This window comes from Leucopleurus acutus (assembly GCF_964270905.1).
Source record: "Leucopleurus acutus genome assembly, chromosome: 17".
Lineage (NCBI taxonomy): Eukaryota > Metazoa > Chordata > Mammalia > Artiodactyla > Delphinidae > Leucopleurus > Leucopleurus acutus.
This window is the reverse complement of record NC_139159.1, coordinates 38,292,466-38,312,563: the sequence shown is the minus strand read 5'-3', so window position 1 is coordinate 38,312,563 and position 20,098 is coordinate 38,292,466. Positions and strand designations below refer to the sequence as shown.

Here is a 20,098-nt window from a genome sequence, read left to right as displayed (position 1 = left end):
ACTAGCTATCTATTTTACATTTGGTAGTGTATATATGTCCATGCCACTCTCTCACTTTGTGCTAAAGATAATCTCTACCAAAATAATTATGGATACATCCTTTTGATAAAAATCTACAGGTCAGGTATTTGATGAACAGTGACTCACATGATTCTTATGGGCTTTCCTAATGAAATATTATAAATATATCCACCTATTCCATCACAATTCTTTTAGTCTGAAGGCAATTGTTATGTGATCTAGTGAGGCAGGTTGTAAATATGACCAGAGTCCTTCACTGCTCCCGGAACCCATGCCCTTTGAAATGTGACTTTTTACTTCTCCATCTAGACATGGATTCTATTTCCCCTTTTCTTGGATCTGGGCTGGACTTCTAACTTGCTTTGGCCAACAGAACATGGCAGAAGTGACGCTGTGGTGGTTTCAAATTTAGGCCCCAAGAGACCTTGTGAGTTTCCACTCTTTTGCTGGATCCCTGACATTGCCATGTAAATGAGCCCTGCTAGAGCAGGGGTCAGCAAACTTTTTTTTGTTTGTTTTTTTGCCGTACGTGGGCCTCTCACTGTTGTGGCCTCTCCCGTTGCGGAGCACAGGCTCCGGATGTGCAGGCTCAGCGGCTCCGCGGCACGTGGGATCCTTCCGGAACGGGGCACAAACCCATGTCCCCTGCATCAGCAGGCGGACTCTCAACCACTGCGCCACCAGGGAAGCCCCAAGCAAACATTTTATGTAAAGGGCCAGATAGTAAAGGTTTTAGGCTTTGAAGGCCATATGGTTCCTGTCACAACTACTCAACTCCCCTGTTTTATTGTGAAAGCAAACATAGGCAATAAATAAACAAATGGGTATGGCTCTATTCCAGTGAAAACTTATATATAAAGACAGGCAGTGAGCTGTAGTTTTGCCAACCCCTATGCTGGAGGATTAAAACCACATAAAACAAAGCTGAGTCAGTGGATTCATCTTAGCTGAGGACCTAGACATATGAGAAAGCCCAGCTAAGATCAGTAAAGCTGGCATGCAGCTGATTACAGACGCCAAAAGGGAGCCAGCTGAGACCACCAAGATGATCTCGCCCTAAATTGCCTACATGCAGAATTGTGGTTTAAGCCATTCACTTTTGGGTGGTTTGCTATATAGCAATAGCTAAATGGTTCATTTACTTATATACATAGATGTGAATATGATTTGGAAAAATTAAATTTACTTTGCAATCCAAACAAGGCACTTCTTTCCCCTCTTTTCCTCAGATATGTACACAAAGAAATAAACTTATAAAGGGGCCCAGATAATCTGCCTGCATTTTATGACTACTGTGACAAGTGGAGCTTTTTGAATCTTGGGTAATTTAAGGTAGACTTTCTAAGGTCCAAAGAAAATCCTTATATTTTTCTATGCTGGCTAGGTTAAGATGTGGTATATGGAGTATGGGAGAAGTAGGGAAGGGGTCCTAATAGCTTCATGATATTTCTATATGTCTCTTGTTTAAAATATACAGCCTTTAATCCTTACTGAAATCTGAGATCCTATAATGTAAATGGCCAGCCCAGAACTTTCTTTCATGGTAGAAAATAGTGCTACATTTTTGTTTCTCTGCTTTGGAAGGGGTTAGTGTTGCTTTTATGACTTACCTTACAGGGATTTTGTTACAATGGAATTAGGGTGGAATATTAGGGATTTCTTGGGCTGAGAAGTGCTAATTATGAAAGGTTAATCCAGGTTTACTGAATAGTATTTGCCAGTGACGTTACATTACAGTTGAGTGTACCTCTGATTTCTTGGATCTTTTTATTTCAAGAAATATCAGCTTTTTAAATAACTGGAGACAAAGGAATGTTTTAAACACAACCAATTTGTTTTATGTTATTCTGTCTCTATTTACTACATTTACAACTGTGTTCCAAGCATTCTTCAGAAACATCAGAACCTTCCTTGTGTGTTCTTGTTGGAGTCTCTTAACAGCTACTGCAAAGCAAGACTATGTTTTGAAAGTCTCAGACATATTAGTTGGCAATAGCCCACAAAACACATTAAAGTGCATGGCAGAATTAATTTACTCACAAAATATTATTCGTAGCTTTAATGAGGATACAGAAGGAAAAAAAAAGATATTAGATTTGTAAACTCCTATTGTATGAAAAGGTATTCTAGTGTATATATACAAAAATAATGTGCTCAAGAAAAGTTAACAGTTTTTGAAAAGCACCAGAATGTGATAAAACTTTGTTTAAAATTATATTGACTTTTTGTTAACATCTTTACTGGAGTATAATTGCTTCACAATGTTGTGTTAATTTCTGCTGTATAAAAGAGTGAATCAGCTATACATAACCTTATATCCCCATAACACTTCCCTCTTGCGTCTCACTCCCACCATCCCTATCCCACCCCTCTAGGTGGTCACAAAGCAATGTGCTGATCTCCCTATGCAATGCAGCTGCTTCTCTCTAGCTATCTATTTTACATTTGGTAGGTATATATGTCAATGCTACTCTCTCACTTTGTTCCAGCTTCCCATTCCCCTTCACCATGTCCTCAAGTCCACCCTCTATGTCTACATCTCTATTCAAGTCCTGCCCCTGGGTTCATCAGAACTTTTTTTTTTTTTCAGATTCCATATATATGTGTTAGCATATGTTTTTTTTTTTTTCTCTTTCTGACTTACTTCACTCTGTATGACAGACTCTAGGTCCGTCCACCTCAGTACTAATAACTCAATTTCGTTTCTTTTTATGACTGAGTAATATGCCATTGTATATATGTGCCACATCTGTCAGTGAACAATTAGGTTGCTTCCATGTCCTGGTTATTGCAAATAGTCCTGCAGTGAACATTCTGATACATGACTCTCTTTGATTTATGGTTCTCTCAGGGTATATGCCCAGTAGTGGGATTGCTGGGTCATATGGTAGTTCTACTTTTAGTTTTTGAAGAAACCTCCATACTGTATTCCATAGTGGCTGTATCAATTTACATTACCCCACCAACAGTGAGAGAGGGTTCCCTTTTCTCCACACCCTCTGCAGGATTTATTGTTTGTAGATGTTTTATGATGGCCATTCTGACCAGTGTTGGGTGATACATCACTGTGTTTTTTTTTTTTGTTTTTTTTTTTTTTGCGGTACGTGGGCCTCTCACTGTTATGGCCTCTCCCGTTGCGGAGCACAGGCTCTGGACGCGCAGGCTTAGCGGCCATGGCTCACGGGCCTAGCCACTCCACAGCATGTGGGATCTTCCCAGACCGGGGCATGAACCTGTGTCCCCTGCTTCGACAGGCGAACTCAACCACTGCACCACCAGGGAAGCCCCTCACTGTAGTTTTGATTTGGATTCCCTAATGATTAGTGATGTTGAGCATCCTTTCATTTGTTTGTTGGCAATCAGTATGTCTTCTTTGGAGAAATGTCTATTTAGGTCTTCTGCGCATTTTTGAATTGGATTATTTGTTTTTTGATACTGAGCTGCAGGAACTGATTGTATATTTGGAGATTAATCCTTTGTCAGTTTTTTCATTTGCAAATATCTTCTCCCATTCTGAGGGTTGTCTTTTCATCTTGTTTATGGTTTCCTTTGCTGGGCTTTTAAGTTTCATTAGGTCCCATTTGTTTATTTTTGTTTTTATTTCCATTTCTCTAGGAGGTGGGTCAAAAAGGATGTTGCTGTGATTTATGTCACAGAGTGTTCTGCTGATGTTCTCCTCTAAGAGTTTTATAGTGTCTGGTCTTACATTTAGATCTTTAATCCATTTTGAGTTTATTTTTGTGTCTGGTGTTAGGAAGTGTTCTAGTTGTATTCTTTAACATGTAGCTGTCCAGTTTTCCCAGCGCCACTTATTGAAGAGGCTATCTTTCTCCATTGTATATTCTTGCCTCCTTTATCAAAGATAAGGTGACCATATGTGCATGGGTTTATCTTTGGGCTTTCTATCATGTTCCATTGATCTATATTTCTGTTTTTGTGCCACTACCATACTCTCTTGATTACTGTAGCTTTGTAGTATAGTCTGAAGTCAGGGAGCCTGATTCCTCCAGCTCTGTTTCTTTTTCTCAAGATTGCTTTGGGTACTTGGGGTCTTTTGTGTTTCCATACAAATTGTGAAATTTTTTTTCTAGTTCTTTGAAAAATGCCATTGGTATTTTGATAGGGATTGCACTGAATCTGTAGACTGTTTTGGGTAGTATAGTCACTTTCACAATGTTGATTGTTCCAATCCAAGAACATGGTATATCTATCCATCTGTTTGTATCATCTTTAATTTCTTTCATCAGTGTCTATAAACTGTAAGTTTTCTGCATACAGGTCTTCTGCCTCCTTAGGTAGGTTTATTCCTAGGTATTTTGTTCTTTTTGTTGCAACGGTAAATGGGAGTCTTTCCTTAATTTCTCTTTCAGATTTTTCATCATTAGTGTATAGGAAAGCAAGAGATTTCTGTGCATTAATTTTGTATCCTGCTACTTTACCAAATTCATTGTTTAGCTCTAGTAGCTTTCTGCTAGCATCTTTGGGATTCTCTATGTATAGTATCATGTCATCTGCAGTGACAGTTTTACTTCTTCTTTTCCAATTTGGATTCCTTTTATTTCTTTTTGTCTCTGATTGCTGTGACTAAAACTTCCAAAACTATGTTGCATAATAGCTATGAGAGTGGGCTATCTTGGCTTGTTCCTGATCTTAGTGGAAATGGTTTCAGTTTTTCACCATTGAGAATGATGTTGGCTGTGGATTTGTCATATATGGCCTTCATTATGTTGAGGTAAGTTCCCTCTATGCCCACTTTATGGAGGGTTTTTATCATAAATCAGTGTTGAATTTTGTTGATAGTTTTTCTGCATTTATTGAGATTATCATATTGTTTTTATTCTTAAATTTGTTAATATGGTGTATCACATTGATAGATTTGTGTATATTGAAGAATCCCTGCGTTCCTGGGATAAACCCCACTTGATCAGGGTGTATGATCCTTTAGTGTGCTGTTGGATTCTGTTTACTAGTATTTTGTTGAGGATTTTTGCATCTATGTTCATCAGTGATTTTTTTTTTTTAAAGTTAATTTTATTTTATTTTTTTTTTAACATCTTTATTGGAGTATAATTGCTTTACAATGGTATGTTAGTTTCAGCTTCACAACAAAATGAATCAGTTATATATATACATATATTCCCATATCTCTTCCCGCTTGCGTCTCCCTCCCTCCCACCCTCCCTATCCCACCCCTCCAGGCGGTCACATATATACAATGGAATATTACTCAGCCATAAAAAGAGACGAAATTGAGCTATTTGTAATGAGGTGGATAGACCTAGAGTCTGTCATACAGAGTGAAGTAAGTCAGAAAGAGAGAGACAAATACCGTATGCTAACACATATATATGGAATTTAAAAAAAAAAATGTCATGAAAAACCTAGGGGTGAAACAGGAATAAAGACACAGACTTACTAGAGAATGGACTTGAGGCTATGGGGAGGGGGAAGGGTAAACGGTGACAAAGCGATAAAGAGACATGGACATATATACACTACCAAACGTAAGGTAGATAGCTAGTGGGAAGCAGCCGCATCAGTGATATTGACCTGTAGTTTGTTTCGTATGATATCTTTGTCTGGTTTTGGTATCAGGGTGATGGTGGCCTCATAGAATGAGTTTGGGAGTGTTCCTCCCTTTGCTATATTTTGGAAGAGTTTGTGAAGGATCAGTGTTAGCTCGTCTCTAAATGTTTGATAGAATTCACCTGTGAAGCCATCTGGTCCTGGGCTTTTGTTTGTTGGAAGATTTTTTAATCACAGTTTCAATTTCAGTGCTTGTGATTGGTCTGTTTATATTTTCTAATTCTTTCTGGTTCAGTCTCGGAAGGTTGTGCTTTTCTAAGAATTTGTCTATTTCTTCCAGGTTGTCCATTTTATTGCCACATAGTCGCCTGTAGTAATCTCTCATGATCCTTTGTATTTCTGCAGTGTCAGTTGTTACTTCTCCTTTTTCATTTCTAATTCTCTTAATTTTATTCTTCTCTCTTTTTTTTCTTAATGAGCCTGGCTAATGGTTTATCAATTTAGTTTTTCTTCTCAAAGAACCAGATTTTAGTTTTATTGATCTTTGCTATAGTTTTCTTCATTTCTTTTTCATTTATTTCTGATCTGATTTTATGATTACTTTCCTTCTGATAACTTTGGGGTTTTGTGTGTGTGTGTGTGTGTGTGTGTGTGTGTGCTTCTTTCTCTAATTGCTTTAGGTGTAAGGTTATGTTTTTTATTTGAGATTTTTCTTGTTTCTTGAGGTAGGATTGTATTGCTATAAACTTCCCTCTTGTTGCATCCGATAGGTTTTGGGTCATTGTGTTTCCATTGTGATTTGTTTCTAGATGTTTTTTGATTTCCTTTCTGATTTCTTCAGAGATCTCTTGGTTATTTAGTAGCATATTGTTTAACCTCCATGTTTTCATACTTTTTACAGTTTTTTTTTTCCCTATAATTGATATCTAGTCTCATAGTGTTGTGGTCAGAAAAGGTACTTGATATGATTTCAGTTTTCTTAAATTTACCAAGGCTTGATTTGTGACCCAAGATATGATCTATCCTAAAGAATGATCCATGAGCTACTGAGAAAAAAGTGTATTATGTTGTTTTTGGATGGAATGTCCTATAAATATCAATTAACTCCATCTTTTTTAATGTTTCATTTAAAGCTTGTGTTTCCTTATTTATTTTCATTTTGGATGCTCTTTGCATTGATGAAAGTGGGGTGTTAAAGTCTCCTACTATGATTGTGTTACTGTCGATTTTCCCTTTTATGGCTGTTAGCATTAGCCTTATGTGTTGAGGCGCTCCTATGTTGGGTGCATAAATATTTACAATTATTGTTCTTCTGCTTGGAATGATCCCTTGATCATTATGAAGTGTCCTTCTTTGTCTCCTGTAGTGGTCTTTATTTTAAAGTCTATTTTGTCTGATATGAGAATTGCCACTCCAGATTTCTTTTGATTTCCATTGCATGGAATACCTTTTTCCATCTCCTCACTTTCAGTTTGTATGAACCGCTAGGTTTGAAGTGGGTCTCTTGTAGACAGCATATATATATGTCTTGTTTTTGTATCCATTCAGCCAGTCTATGTCTTTTGGTTGGAGCATTTAATCCATTTACATTTAATGTAATTATCTATATGTATGTTCCTATTACCAATTTCTTAATTGTTTTGGGTTTGTTTCTGTAGGTCTTTTCCTTCTCTTGTGTTTCCTGTCTAGAGAAGTTCCTTTAGCATTTGTTGAAAAGCTGGTTTGGTGGTACTGAATTCTCTTAACTTTTGCTTGTCTGTAAAGGTTTTAATTTCTTTGTTGAATGTGAATGACATCCTTGCTGGTACAGTAATCTTGGTTGTAGGTTTTTCCCTTTCATCATTTTAAATATGTCCTTCCACCCTCTTCTGGCTTGCAGAGTTTTTGCTGAAAGATCAGCCGTTAACCTTATGGGGATTCCCTTGTATGTTATTTGTTGCTTTTCCCTTGCTGCTTTTACATTTTTTCTTTGAATTTAATTTTTGATAGTTTGATTAAGATGTGTCTTGGCATGTTTCTCCATGAATTTATCCCATAGGGGACTCTCTGCATTTCCTGGAATTGATTGACTATTTCGTTTCCCATGTTAGGGAAGTTGTTAACTATAAGTTATTCAAATATTTTCTCAGTTCCTTTCTTTTTCTCTTCTTCTCTGGGAACCCTATAATTTGAATATTGGTGCATTTAATGTTGTCCCAGACATCTCTGAGACTGTCCACAATTCTTTTCATTCTTTTTCCTATATTCTGCTCTGCAGTATTTATTTCCAGTATTTTATTCTCCAGGTCATTTATCTGTTCTTCTGCCTATTTATTCTGCTATTGATTCCTTCTAGAGAATTTTAAATTTCATTTACTTTGTTGTTCATCATTGTTTGTTTGCTCTTTAGTTCTTCTAGGCCTTGTTAAAAGTTTCTTGTATTTTCTCCATTCTATTTCCAAGATTTTGGATCTTCTTCTCTATACTTACTCTGAATTCTTTTTCAGGTAGACTGACTATTTCCTCCTCATTTATTTGGTCTGGTGGGTTTTTACCTTGCTTCTTCATCTGATGCATATTTCTCTGTCTTCCCATTTTGTTTAACTTACTGTGTTTGGGGGTCTCCTTTTCAAAGCCTGCAGGTTTGTAGTTCCTGCTGTTTTTAGTGTCTTCCCCCAGTGGGAAAGGTTGATTCAGTGGTTTGTGTAGAGTTTCTGGTGGAGGGCACTGGTGCCTGTGTTCTGGTGGGTGGGGCTGGATCTTGTCTTTCTGGTGGAAGGACCATGTCTGCTGTTGTGTTTTGGGTGTCTGTGAACTTAGTATGATTTTAGGATACCTCTCTGTGAATGGGTGGGGTTGTTTTCCTATCTTGCTAGTTGTTTGGCATTAGGAGTCCAGCACTGGGGCTTGCTGGTGGTTGGGTGGAGCTGGGGCTTAGTGTTGAGATGGAGATCTCTGGGAGAGCTCTCACTGATTGATATCACATGGGGCCAGGAGTTCTCTGGTGGTCCCATGTCCTGAACTCAACTCTCCCTGCTCAGAAACTCAGGCCTGACATCAGGCCAGAGCATCAGGACACTGTTAGCCACACAGCTCAGAAGAAAACGCAGGAAAAATAGAGAGAAAAAAAATTAAGATAACAAAATAAATAAGGTTATTAAAATAACAAAATTTAAAAGTAGTAATAATAGAGAGAGCTTCAAGATGGTGGAAGAGTAAGACACAGAGATCATCTTCCTCCCCACAGATACATCAGAAATACATCTACATGTGGAACAACTCCTACTGAACGCTGGCAGAAAACCTCAGACCTCCTAAAAGCCAAGAAACTGCCCACGTACCTGGGTAGGGCAAAAGAAAAAAAAAAAGACAACAGAATAGGGAGGGGACCTGCACCAGTGGGAGGGAGCTGTGAAGGAGGAAAGTTTTCCACCCACTAGGAAGCCCTTTCGTGGGTGGAGACCGTGGGTGGCGGAGGGGGGAAGCTTCAGAGCCATGGTGGAAAATTCAGCAACAGGGGTGTGGAGGGCAGAGTGGAGAGATTCCCACTCAGAGGATCGGTGCAGACCTGCACTCACCAGCGAGAGAGGCTTGTCTGCTCACCCACCGGGACAGTTGGGTACTGGGAGCTGAGGCTTGGGATTCGGTCGGATCCCAGGGAGAGGCCTGGGGTTGGCTGGGTGAACACAGCCTGAAGGGTGCTAGTGCGCCACAGCTAGCTGGGAGGAAGTCTGGGAAAAAGTCTAGAGGTACCAAAGAAGCAAGAGACGTTTTCTTGCCTCTTTATTTCCTGGTGCATGAGGAAAGGGAATTAAGAGAGATGCTTAAAGGAGCTCCAGACACAGGCACAAGCCGCAGCTATCACCACGGACACCAGAGATGGGCATGAGATGCTAAGCCTGCTGCTGCAGCCACCAAGAAACCTGTGTGGAAGCACAGGTCACTATCCACACCTCCCCTCCCGGGAGCCTGTGCAGCCTGCCATTGCCAGGGTCCCATGATCCAGCGACAACTTCCCTGGCAGTATGCATGGTGCGCCTCAGTCTGGTGTAATGTCATGCTGGTTTCTGCCACTGCAGCTTGCCCCGCATCTGTACCCCTCCCTCGCCCCGGCCTGAGCAGGCCAGAGGCCCCGAATCAGCTGCTACTTTAACCCTGTACTGTCTGAGTGAAGAAGAGACGCCCTCAGGTGACCTACATGCAGAGGCGGGTCCAAATCCAAAGCTGAACCCCAGGAGCTGTGCGAACACAGAAAAGAAAGGGAAATCTCTCCCAGCAGCCTCAGGAGCAGTGGATTAAATCTCCACAAGGAACTGGATGTACCCTGCATCTGTGGAATACCTGAATAGACAATGAATCATCCCAAATTGAGGAGGTGGACCTTGGGAGCAATGATATATATTTTTTTTCCCTTTTTCTCTTTTTGTGAATGTGTATGTGTATGCTTCTGTGTGTGATTTTGTCTGTATAGCTTTGTTTTTACCATCTGTCCTAGGGTTCTGTCTGTCCCTTTTTTTTTTAATTAAATTTTTTTTGTCTCAATAATTATTTTTTATTTTAATAGTTTTATATTATTTTATTTTTTATCTTCTTTCTTTTTTCTTTCTTTCTTTCTTTTTCTTCTTTCTTTCTCCCTTTCTTTTTTTCTTTCTTTCTTTCTTTCTTTTTCTTTCTTTCTTTCTTTCTCTCCTCTCTTTTATTCTGAGCCATGTGGAGAAAAGGCTCTTGGTGCTCCAGCCAGGTGTCAAGGCTGTGCCACTGAGGTGGGAGAGCCAAGTTCAGGACACTGCTCCACAAGAGACCTCCCAGCTCCACGTAATATCAAACAGTGAAAATCTCCCAGAAGAGATCTCCATCTCAATGCCAAGACCCAGCTCCACTCAATGACCAGCAAGCTACAGTGCTGGACAACATAGACCAAACAACTAGCAAGACAGGAACAAAACAACATCCATTAGCACAGAGGCTGCCTAAAATCATAATAAGGCCACAGACACCCCAAAACACACCACCAGGCATGGACCTGCCCACCAGAAAGACAAGATCCAGCCTCATCCGCCAGAACACAGGCACTAGTCCCCTCCACCAGGAAGCCTACAAAACCCATTGAACCAACCTTAGCCACTGGGGACAGACAACAAAAACAATGGGAACTATGAACGTGCAGCCTGCGAAAAGGAGACCACAAACACAGTAAGTTAAGCAAAATTAGAAGACAGAGAAACACACAGCACATGAAGGAGTAAGGCAACAACCCATCAGACCAAAAAAATGAAGAGGAAATAGGCAGTCTACCTGAAACAGAATTCAGAATAATGATAGTAAATAAGATCCAAAATCTTGGAAATAGAATGGAGAAAATACAAGAAACATTTACCAAGGACCTAGAAGAACTAAAGACCAAAAAAACAATGATGAACAACACAATAAATGAAATTAAAAATTCTCTAGAAGGGATCAATAGCAGAATAACTGCGGCAGAAGAACGGATAAGTGACATGGAAGAAAAAATAGTGGAAATAACTACTGCAAAGCAGAATAAAGAAAAAAACAAGGAAAGGAATTGAGGACAGTCTCGGAGACCTGTGGGACAACATTAAATGCCCCAACATTCGAATTATTGGGGTCCCAGAAGAAGAAGAGAAAAAGAAAGGGACTGAGAAAATATTTGAAAAGATTATAGTTGAAAACTACCCTAATATGGGAAAAGAAATAGTTAACCAAGTCCAGGAAGCACAGAGAGTCCCATACAGGATAAATCCAAGGAGAAACACGCCAAGACACATATTAATCAAACTATCAAAAGTTAAGTACAAAGGAAAAATATTAAAAGCAGCAATGGAAAAAACAACAAATAACACATAAGGGAATCCCCATAAGGTTAACAGCTGATCTTTCAGAAGAAACTCTGCAAGCCAGAAGGGAGTGACAGGATATATTTAAAGTGGAAAGAGAAAAATCTACAACCAAGATTACTGTACCAGCAAGGATCTCATTCAGATTTGATGAAGAACTTAAAACCTTTACAGACAGGGGCTTCCGTGGTGGTGCAGTGGTTGAGGGTCTGCCTGCTGATACAGGGGACACGGGTTCGTGTCCCAGTCTGGGAGGGTCCCACGTGCCGCGGAGTGGCTGAGCCCATGGACCATGGCTGCTGGGCCTGCACTACCAGAGCCTGTGCTCTGCAGTGGGAGAGGCCACAGAAGTGAGAGGCTCACGTACCACAAAAAGAAAAACAAAACAAAACAAAAAACCTTTACAGACAAGCAAAAGCTAAGAGAATTCAGTGCCACCAAATCAGCTTTAGAACAAATGCTAAAGAAACTTCTCTAGGCAGGAAACACAAGAAAAGGAAAAGACCTACAATAATAAACCCAAAACAATTAAGAAAATGGTAATAGGAACATACATATCGATAATTATCTTAAATTTAAATGGATTAAATGCTCCAACCAAAAGACATAGATAGGCTGAATGGACACTAAAACAAGACCCATATATATGCTGTCAACAGGAGACCCACTTCAGACCTAGGGACACATACAGACTGAAAGTTAGGGCATGGAAAAAGATATTCTGTACAAACGGAAATTAAAAGAAAACTGGAGTAGCAATTCTCATATCAGACAAAATACACATTAAAACAAAGACTATTACAAGAGACAAAGAAGGACACTACATAATGATCAAGGGAACAATCCAAGAAGAAGATATAACAATTGTAACTAGTTATGCAGCCAACATAGGAGCACCTCAATACATAAGGCAAATACTAACAGCCATAAAAGGGGAAATCGACAGCAACACAATCATAGTAGGGGACTTTAACACCCCACTTTCACCAATGGGCATATCATCCAAAATGAAAATAAGTAAGGAAACACAGCTTTAAATGACACATTAAACAAGATGGACCTAATTGATATTTATAGGACATTCCATCCAAAAAAAAAACCAGAATACACATTCTTCTCAAGTGCTCATGGAACATACTCCAGGATGGATCATATCTTGGGTCACAAATCAAGCATTGGTAAATTTAAGAAAATTGAAATCATATCAAGTATCTTTTCTGACCACAATGCTATGAGACTAGATATCAACTACAGGAAAAAATCTGTAAGAAATACAAACACATGGAGGCTGAAAAACACACTACTTAATAACCAAGAGATCACTGAAGAAATCAAAGGGGAAATCAAAAAGTACCTAGAAACAAATGACAATGAAAACATACTGACCCAAAACCTATGGGATGCAGCAAAAGCAGTTCTAAGAGGGAAGTTTATAGCAATACAATCCTACCTTAAGAAACAAGAAACATCTCGAATAAACAACCTAACCTTGCACCTAAAGCAATTAGAGAAAGAAGAACAAAAAAAAACCCAAAGTTAGGAGAAGGAAAAAATCATGAAGACCAGATAAGAAATAAATGAAAAATAAATGAAGGAAATGATAGCAAAGATAAATAAAACTAAAAGCTGGTTCTTTGAGAACATAAACAAAATTGATAAATCATTAGCCAGACTTATCAAGAAAAAAAGGGAGAAGACTCAAATCAATAGAATTAAAAATGAAAAAGGAGAAGTAACAACTGACACTGCAGAAATACAAAGGATCATGAGAGATTACTACAAGCAACTGTATGCCAATAAAATTGACAACCTGGAATAAATGGACAAATTCTTAGAAATGCAAAACCAGTCGAGACTGAACCAGGAAGAAATAGAAAATATGAACAGACCAGTCACAAGCAGTGAAATTGAAACTGTGATTAATAATCCTCCAAGCAACAAAAGCCCAGGACCAGATGGCTTCACAGGCGAATTCTATCAAACATTTACAGAAGAGCTAACATCTATCCTTTTCAAAATCTTGCAAAATATTGCAGAGGGAGGAACACTCCCAAACTCATTCTATGAGGCCACCATCACCCTGATACCAAAACTAGAAAAAGATGTCACAAGGAAAGAAAACTACATGCCAATATCACTGATGAACCTAGATGCAAAAATCCTCAACAAAATATCAGCAAACAGAATCCAACAGCACATTAAAAGGAACATACACTATGATCAAGTGTGGTTTATCCCAGGAATGCAAGGATTCTTCAATATATGCAAATCAATCAATGTGATACACCATATTAACAAATTGAAGGGGAAAAAACGTATGATCATTTCAATACATGCAGAGAAAGCATTCGACAAAATTCAACACCGATTTATGATAAAAACCCTGCAGAAAGTAGGCATAGAGGGAACTTTCCTCAACATAATAAAGGCCATACATGACAAACCCACAGCCAACATCGTCCTCAATGGTGAAAAATTGAAACCATTTCCACTAAGATCAGGAACAAGACAAGGTTGCCCACTCTCACCACTTTTATTCAACATAGTTTTGGAAGTTTTAGCCACATCAATTAGAGAAGAATATGAAATAAAAGGAATCCAAATTGGAAACGAAGAGTTAAAGCTGTCACTGTTTGCAGATGATAGTATACACTGAGAATCCTAAACATGCTGCCAGAAAACTACTAGAGCTAATCAATGAATTTGTAAAGTAGCAGGATACAAAATTAATGCACAGAAATCTCTTGCATTGCTATAGGCTAATGATGAAAAATCTGAATGTGAAGTTAAGAAAACACTCCCATTTACCATTGCAATAAAAAGAATAATATATCTAGGAAGAAACCTACTTAAGGAGACAAAAGACCTGTATGCAGAAAATTATAAGACACTGATGAAAGAAATTAAAGATGATACAAATAGATGGAGAGATATACCATGTTCTTGGATTGGAAATATCAACATTGTGAAAATGACTCTACTACCCAAAGCAATCTACAGTTTCATTGCAATCCCTATCAAAATACCACTGGCATTTTGCACAGAACTGGAAGAAAAAATTTCTCAATTTGTATGGAAACACAAAAGACCCCAAATAGCTAAAGCAATCTTGAGAAAGAAAAACGGAGCTTGAGGAATCAGGCTCTCTGATGTCAGAGTATACTACAAAGCTACAGTAATCAAGACAGTATGGTACTGGCACAAAAACAGAAATATAGATTAATGGAACAGGATCGATAGCCCAGACATAAACACACACACAAAATTCACCTTATCTTTGACAAAGGAGGCAAGAATATACAACGGAGAAAAGACAGCCTCTTCAATAAGTGTTGCTGGGAAAACTGGACAGGTACATGTAAAAGAATGAAGTTAGGACAGTCCCTAATACCATACACAAAAATAAACTCAAAATGGATTAAAGATCTAAATGTAAGGCCAGATACCATCAAACTCTTAGAGGAAAACACAGGCAGAATACTCTATGACATAAATCACAGCAAGATTCCTTTTGACCCACCTCCTAGAGAAATGGAAATTAAAACAAAAATAAACAAATGGGACCCAATGAACTTAAAAGCTTTTGCACAGCAAAGGAAACCATAAACAAGACAAAAAGACAACACTCAGAATCGGAGAAAATATTTGCAAGACATGGAAGCAACCGAAGTGTCCATCAATAGATGAAGGGATAAAGAAGACATGACACATATATACAGTGGAATATTGCTCAGTCATAAAAAGGAACAAAACTGAGTCCTTTGTAGTGAGATGGATGGACCTTGAGACTGTCATACAGAGTGAAGTAAGAGAGAAGTAAATGCCATATGCTAACACATATATATGGAACTTAAAAAGAAAAAAACAAAGGTGATGAAGAACCTTGGGGCAAGATGGGAATAAAGATGCAGACCTACTAGAGAATGGACTTGAGGATACGGGGAGGCAGAAGGGTAAGCTGGGACAAAGTGGGAGAGTGGCATGGACATATATACACTACCAGACGTAAAATAGATAGCTAGTGGGAAGCAGCCACATAGCACATGGAGATCAGCTCGGCGCTCTGTGACCACCTAGAGGTGTGGGACAGGGAGGGTGGGAGGGAGGGAGATGCAAGAGGGAAGAGATATGGGGACATATGTATATGTATAACTGATTCACTTTGTTATAAAGCAGAAACTAACACACCATTGTAAAGCAATTATACTCCAATAAAAATGTAAAAAAAAAGTAATAATAATAAAAAAGTAGGGCAATCAAACAAATAAAGAAATCCACCAATGATAACAAGTGCTAAAAACTATGCTAAGATAAACATAAAAATCAGAAACACATCTTTCATAGACCGCAAACCCCAAGTCCACAGTTGTTCCCAAAGTCCACAGCCTCAATTTTGGGATGATTCATTGTCTATTCATGTATTCCACAGATGCAGGGTACATCAAGTTGTTTGTGGGGATTTAATCTGTGGCTCCTGAGCCTTCATGGAGAAATTTCCCTTTCTCTTCTTTGTTCGCACAGCTCCTGGGGTTCAGCTTTGGTTTTGGCCCCACCTTTGCATGTAGGTTGCCCTCAGACATCTCTTCCCACCCAGACAGGATGGGGTTAAAGCAGCAGCTGATTAGGGGGCTGTGGCTCACTCAGGTCAGTGGGGGAGGGAAGTGTACTGTAGTTATAATTGGAATGTGGGGTGAGCCTGTGGCGGCAGAGGCCAGTGTGACGTTGCAACAATTTGAGGCATGCTGTGTGTTCTCCCGGGGATGTTGTCCCTGGATCATGGGACACTGGCAGTGGTGGGCTGCACAGGCTCCCGGGGTGGGGGGTGGATATGGATAGTGACCTGTGCTTGCATACAGGATTCTTGGTGGCTGCAGCCACAGCCTTAGCATTTCATGCTAATCTCTGGTGTCCGAGCTGATAGCCACGGCTCACGCCCATCTCTGAAGTTTGTTTAGGCCGTGATCTGCCTTCTGTGGGCAGACAGGGAAGGAATCCCCTCTCCTTGCACACCCGGAAACAATGGTCTTTTTCATCTTAGGCAGATCCAGACATTTTTCTGGACTCCCGGCTAGCTGTGGCTCACTAGCTCCCTTCAGGCTGTGTTCATGCAGCCAACCCCAGTCCTCTTCCTGGGATCTGACCTCTGAATCCTGAGCCTCAGCTCCAGCCCCCACCCGCTCTATAGGTGAGCAGACAAGTGTCTCAGGCTGGTGAGTGCTGGTCGTCACCGATCTTCTGTGAGGGAATCTCTGTACTTTGCCCTCTGCACCCCTGTTGCTGCACTTTCCTCTGTGGCTCTGAAGCTTACCTCCTATCCACCCCTGTCCCCACCAGTGAAGGGGTTTCCTAGTGTGTGGAAACTTTTCCTCCTTCACAGCTCCCTCCCACTGGTGCAGGTCCCATCCCTATTCTTTTGTCTCTGTTTTTTCTTTTTTCTTTTGCCCTACCCAGGTATGTGGGGATATTCTTGCCCTTTTGGAAGTCTGAGGTCTTCTTACTCCTCTGCCATCTTGAAGGTCCTCCCCATATTGACTTTTTAAAAACTCCTTTTGAAAGTAGAAAATATCTGAAAATGATCATTTTTTTCCCCAATAGTCATTTGAGACTATTTGAGTCATTTGAGACCACACAAAGGACACAATTGCACCAGGCAGAAAGTATTCAGGTGGATCAATACACCTGGCCAGATCCAGGATGTATGGTCTGGTTGATGCAATTCCCTTCAAAAATCATACTAACCTTTCAGTGATTCATACTCACTTCTTAGTACTTGATAGCTAGAAGACAATAAATTATCCCTAAATTTTCAGTGAGTCATAAAACCAAGGTCTTGGACTTTAGATCTGCGTTTATCCCTGATGTGCATTTATTTCCTATTTTATTAAGAAATAATAAAATAGTGAATTCCTAAGGTTGCTGTCTTTATGACATGCTTGATATAAATCATCTGGAATATTTTAATATTCTCATGTAGCACCTATTCTTTTAGTGAAAGGTTAGAACAATTCAGTGTTGTAAGAGATATATGGGTATCATTTTTAGAAACTCCTACTTATCCTTTTTGATTTCATCTTAAATGTTATGTCATTCTGGAAGCATTTCCTGGCCCCTAAATTAGGTCATGTTCCCTAGCTATGAAAATCTATACCTTCCTTTAATAATACTCATCACATCCTATTGTAGATCCTAGTTATATTTGCCTATATTTCCTTCTAGTCTGTCTTCTGGTCTGTAATATTCACCACTTTATCTACAGACACTCCCTCAGGGCCCAGCACATAGTTAGTGATCAAGTTAAAAATAAAAGGTGCTTTTGCTTTTAACCATTGACTATTCTTAAAATTCCTTTAGTAAATTTTATTTATATACTATCCATTCCAGAAAAGGATTTGAGGTGGTCCTGAGCACTGTTAGGTGCTTTTTTATCTACCTCCATCATCTTGCCCTCTTTTCTTTTTTCTTTCTCCTTTTAGACCAGGAGGTGTAAATTGGCTTCACTTTCACTAGCTCTGTGGCCTTGAACAAGTTACTTAATCTTTCTCAAGTCTTCTGATATGCAAAATTGGAATAAAGGTACTTATATCACAGAGTTTTGAGGAAGGTTAAATGGAATGAAATAGTGTATGTAAAGATATTGCCCATGATAGATATTCAATAAATGTTACTTCTCTTACTCCAGGCTGAGAAAAGAAATGGACTTAAACAGAGATTATATGCTACATTCATCATTATGTAATGGCTCACGTACCAGAAAACTAGTATGGCAGATACTAGGGTTCAGGACTTTTGCTGTGTGCTTAAATAAGCCTACCAGATAATACGTTCTGCTCTAGTGGTAGGAAATCTCATGAAAAAAGTCATCCATTAGCTCACAACCTCACTAGCAAAAGCAACTCTACTTCCCAAAGTGCACAAAACACTAGAGTTGGAGTATTACAGTGTAGTGAGTACTGTAGGTCTGGCATAGAACTTCTGGACTTCAGCAGTGGTATTTAAACCTTTTTACAACTTAATTTTTTCATCTGTAAAATGGAGCTAATAACAGCACCACCTCATATGGCTATTGTGAAGACTGAGTTACATATGTGTGGGTTTAACACAACACTTGCACATAGCAGAGGCTCAATAAAGATTAACTTTTAAAAATAAAGTATATAATAAAAATTTATTTTTTGCATTCTGATGTAGGATTTATTTTTCAAAGTTCTCATGCATTCACTAATGGAAAAGGAAAAATACCTCTCCAGTCAATGAATTCTAAAATTGGTTTTTGGTCACCAGGAAAAATCACTGATCAAAAAGTAACATACAATTATGTGTGCTAGCTGTGAAATAACAGTGAAAAATTGTTTTTGTCATTCTGAATATAGAGGTTTTATAGGAATTGATAGTGATACATATACTAGTAAAAATATATATACTAGTAAAAAATACAACTTTTGATGACAAATATGAAAAAACAAACCAGCTCAGACTATTACTATGTGTGTATTCCCAAAGAGCATAATTCTTTTACTTTTACATATGGTTAAAAATAGTTAAAGAATATTCTTTCCTGCTTTTAAATAATATTGACTATCGAACTACTTTGCCCAGTTCTTTTTCTCTAAAGTATTTCCATGCACTATTGAATTGGCAGTGCTGCATGGGTTGATAGATCTCTTAAAATAGATCTCTCTTTTCTGTCGGGGACCAGAGAATGGAAGAGTCTGTCACTTTTCATAAATAATCCTTAGAAACTTTCTCCTTCACAGCTAGTGAGAGAGAATACTTATATTAAGAAATTATTTAAGAATAGACAATAATCTCTCCTAACATTAGAAAAATTATGTTCATGTTTCTTGACTGGAGTGTAGTTTTCTCTACATGCAAACCTAAGAGACAACACAGATGCAAGACCTCAAGGTCATAATCCTGTGCTTATGGGACTGCACAGAAGACCTGCATAATATCTGTGCTCAACAGCCCTCTCCCCTCACCTTCGTGCCAAAACCTATCACTTTAAAATTCTGGGTGCCTGATAAATTAACACAGACCACATCCCTGTCTTTGGAGTAATAAGAGCACTGAACATGTAGTATAGCTAGGAATTGTGTCTACATCTATAGGATTCTAATCACAACAGCCATTATTAAACTTTTCTGAGAAAAAGCTCCCTCTATGAAAATTTCCTTTGTGCTGTGAGTTTGGACAGATGAACAGGAGCTGACATGCAGGTGAGTCTCACCTTCTATCACACAAGCAGTGCCTATAGAATAAGTACATGATACAGAGATGGAAGGTATTTCATATCCTTGTTTCATGTAAATGTGACTGATCCTACAAGATCTATACAATATATAATATATTTAAGGTATTAAGAAAAAAGTGATTTTCTGTAGATACCCTAGATTTTAAAATCCAAATTTCCGCTAAATGTAAATGCAAACATCCAATTTCCCAAAGCAGTATGTGCTACAAATATTTGCCTCAAAATAAAATAAAATAATAAAGCGTGGTATGTGCTGCTTTTCAGTTAGTTAATTTATACATTAATTTCTTTTTTGCTGCATATAATGAACCTATTAGGATCACTGTCCATTTTCTTTCAGTCTCCATCAATTGCCACCCTTCTGGATGGGTATATTTTCCCCACGAGCATAAATGTTCACTTTGCTCTAAAAATCAATTTTTTTCTTTGGAAAATGATTTCTGAGCATCTTGTCCCTGGGCTATAT

The 20,098-nt window shown here is 38.8% G+C and overlaps 1 protein-coding gene across 1 annotated transcript in view; it reads right to left on the bottom strand.

The window, feature by feature from the left end:
* NECAB1 (N-terminal EF-hand calcium binding protein 1) overlaps positions 1-20,098 on the bottom strand; it is a gene marked incomplete at both ends in the record, with an annotated part of 279,877 nt that overhangs the window by 14,033 nt on the left and 245,746 nt on the right. The window lies entirely within an intron of this gene.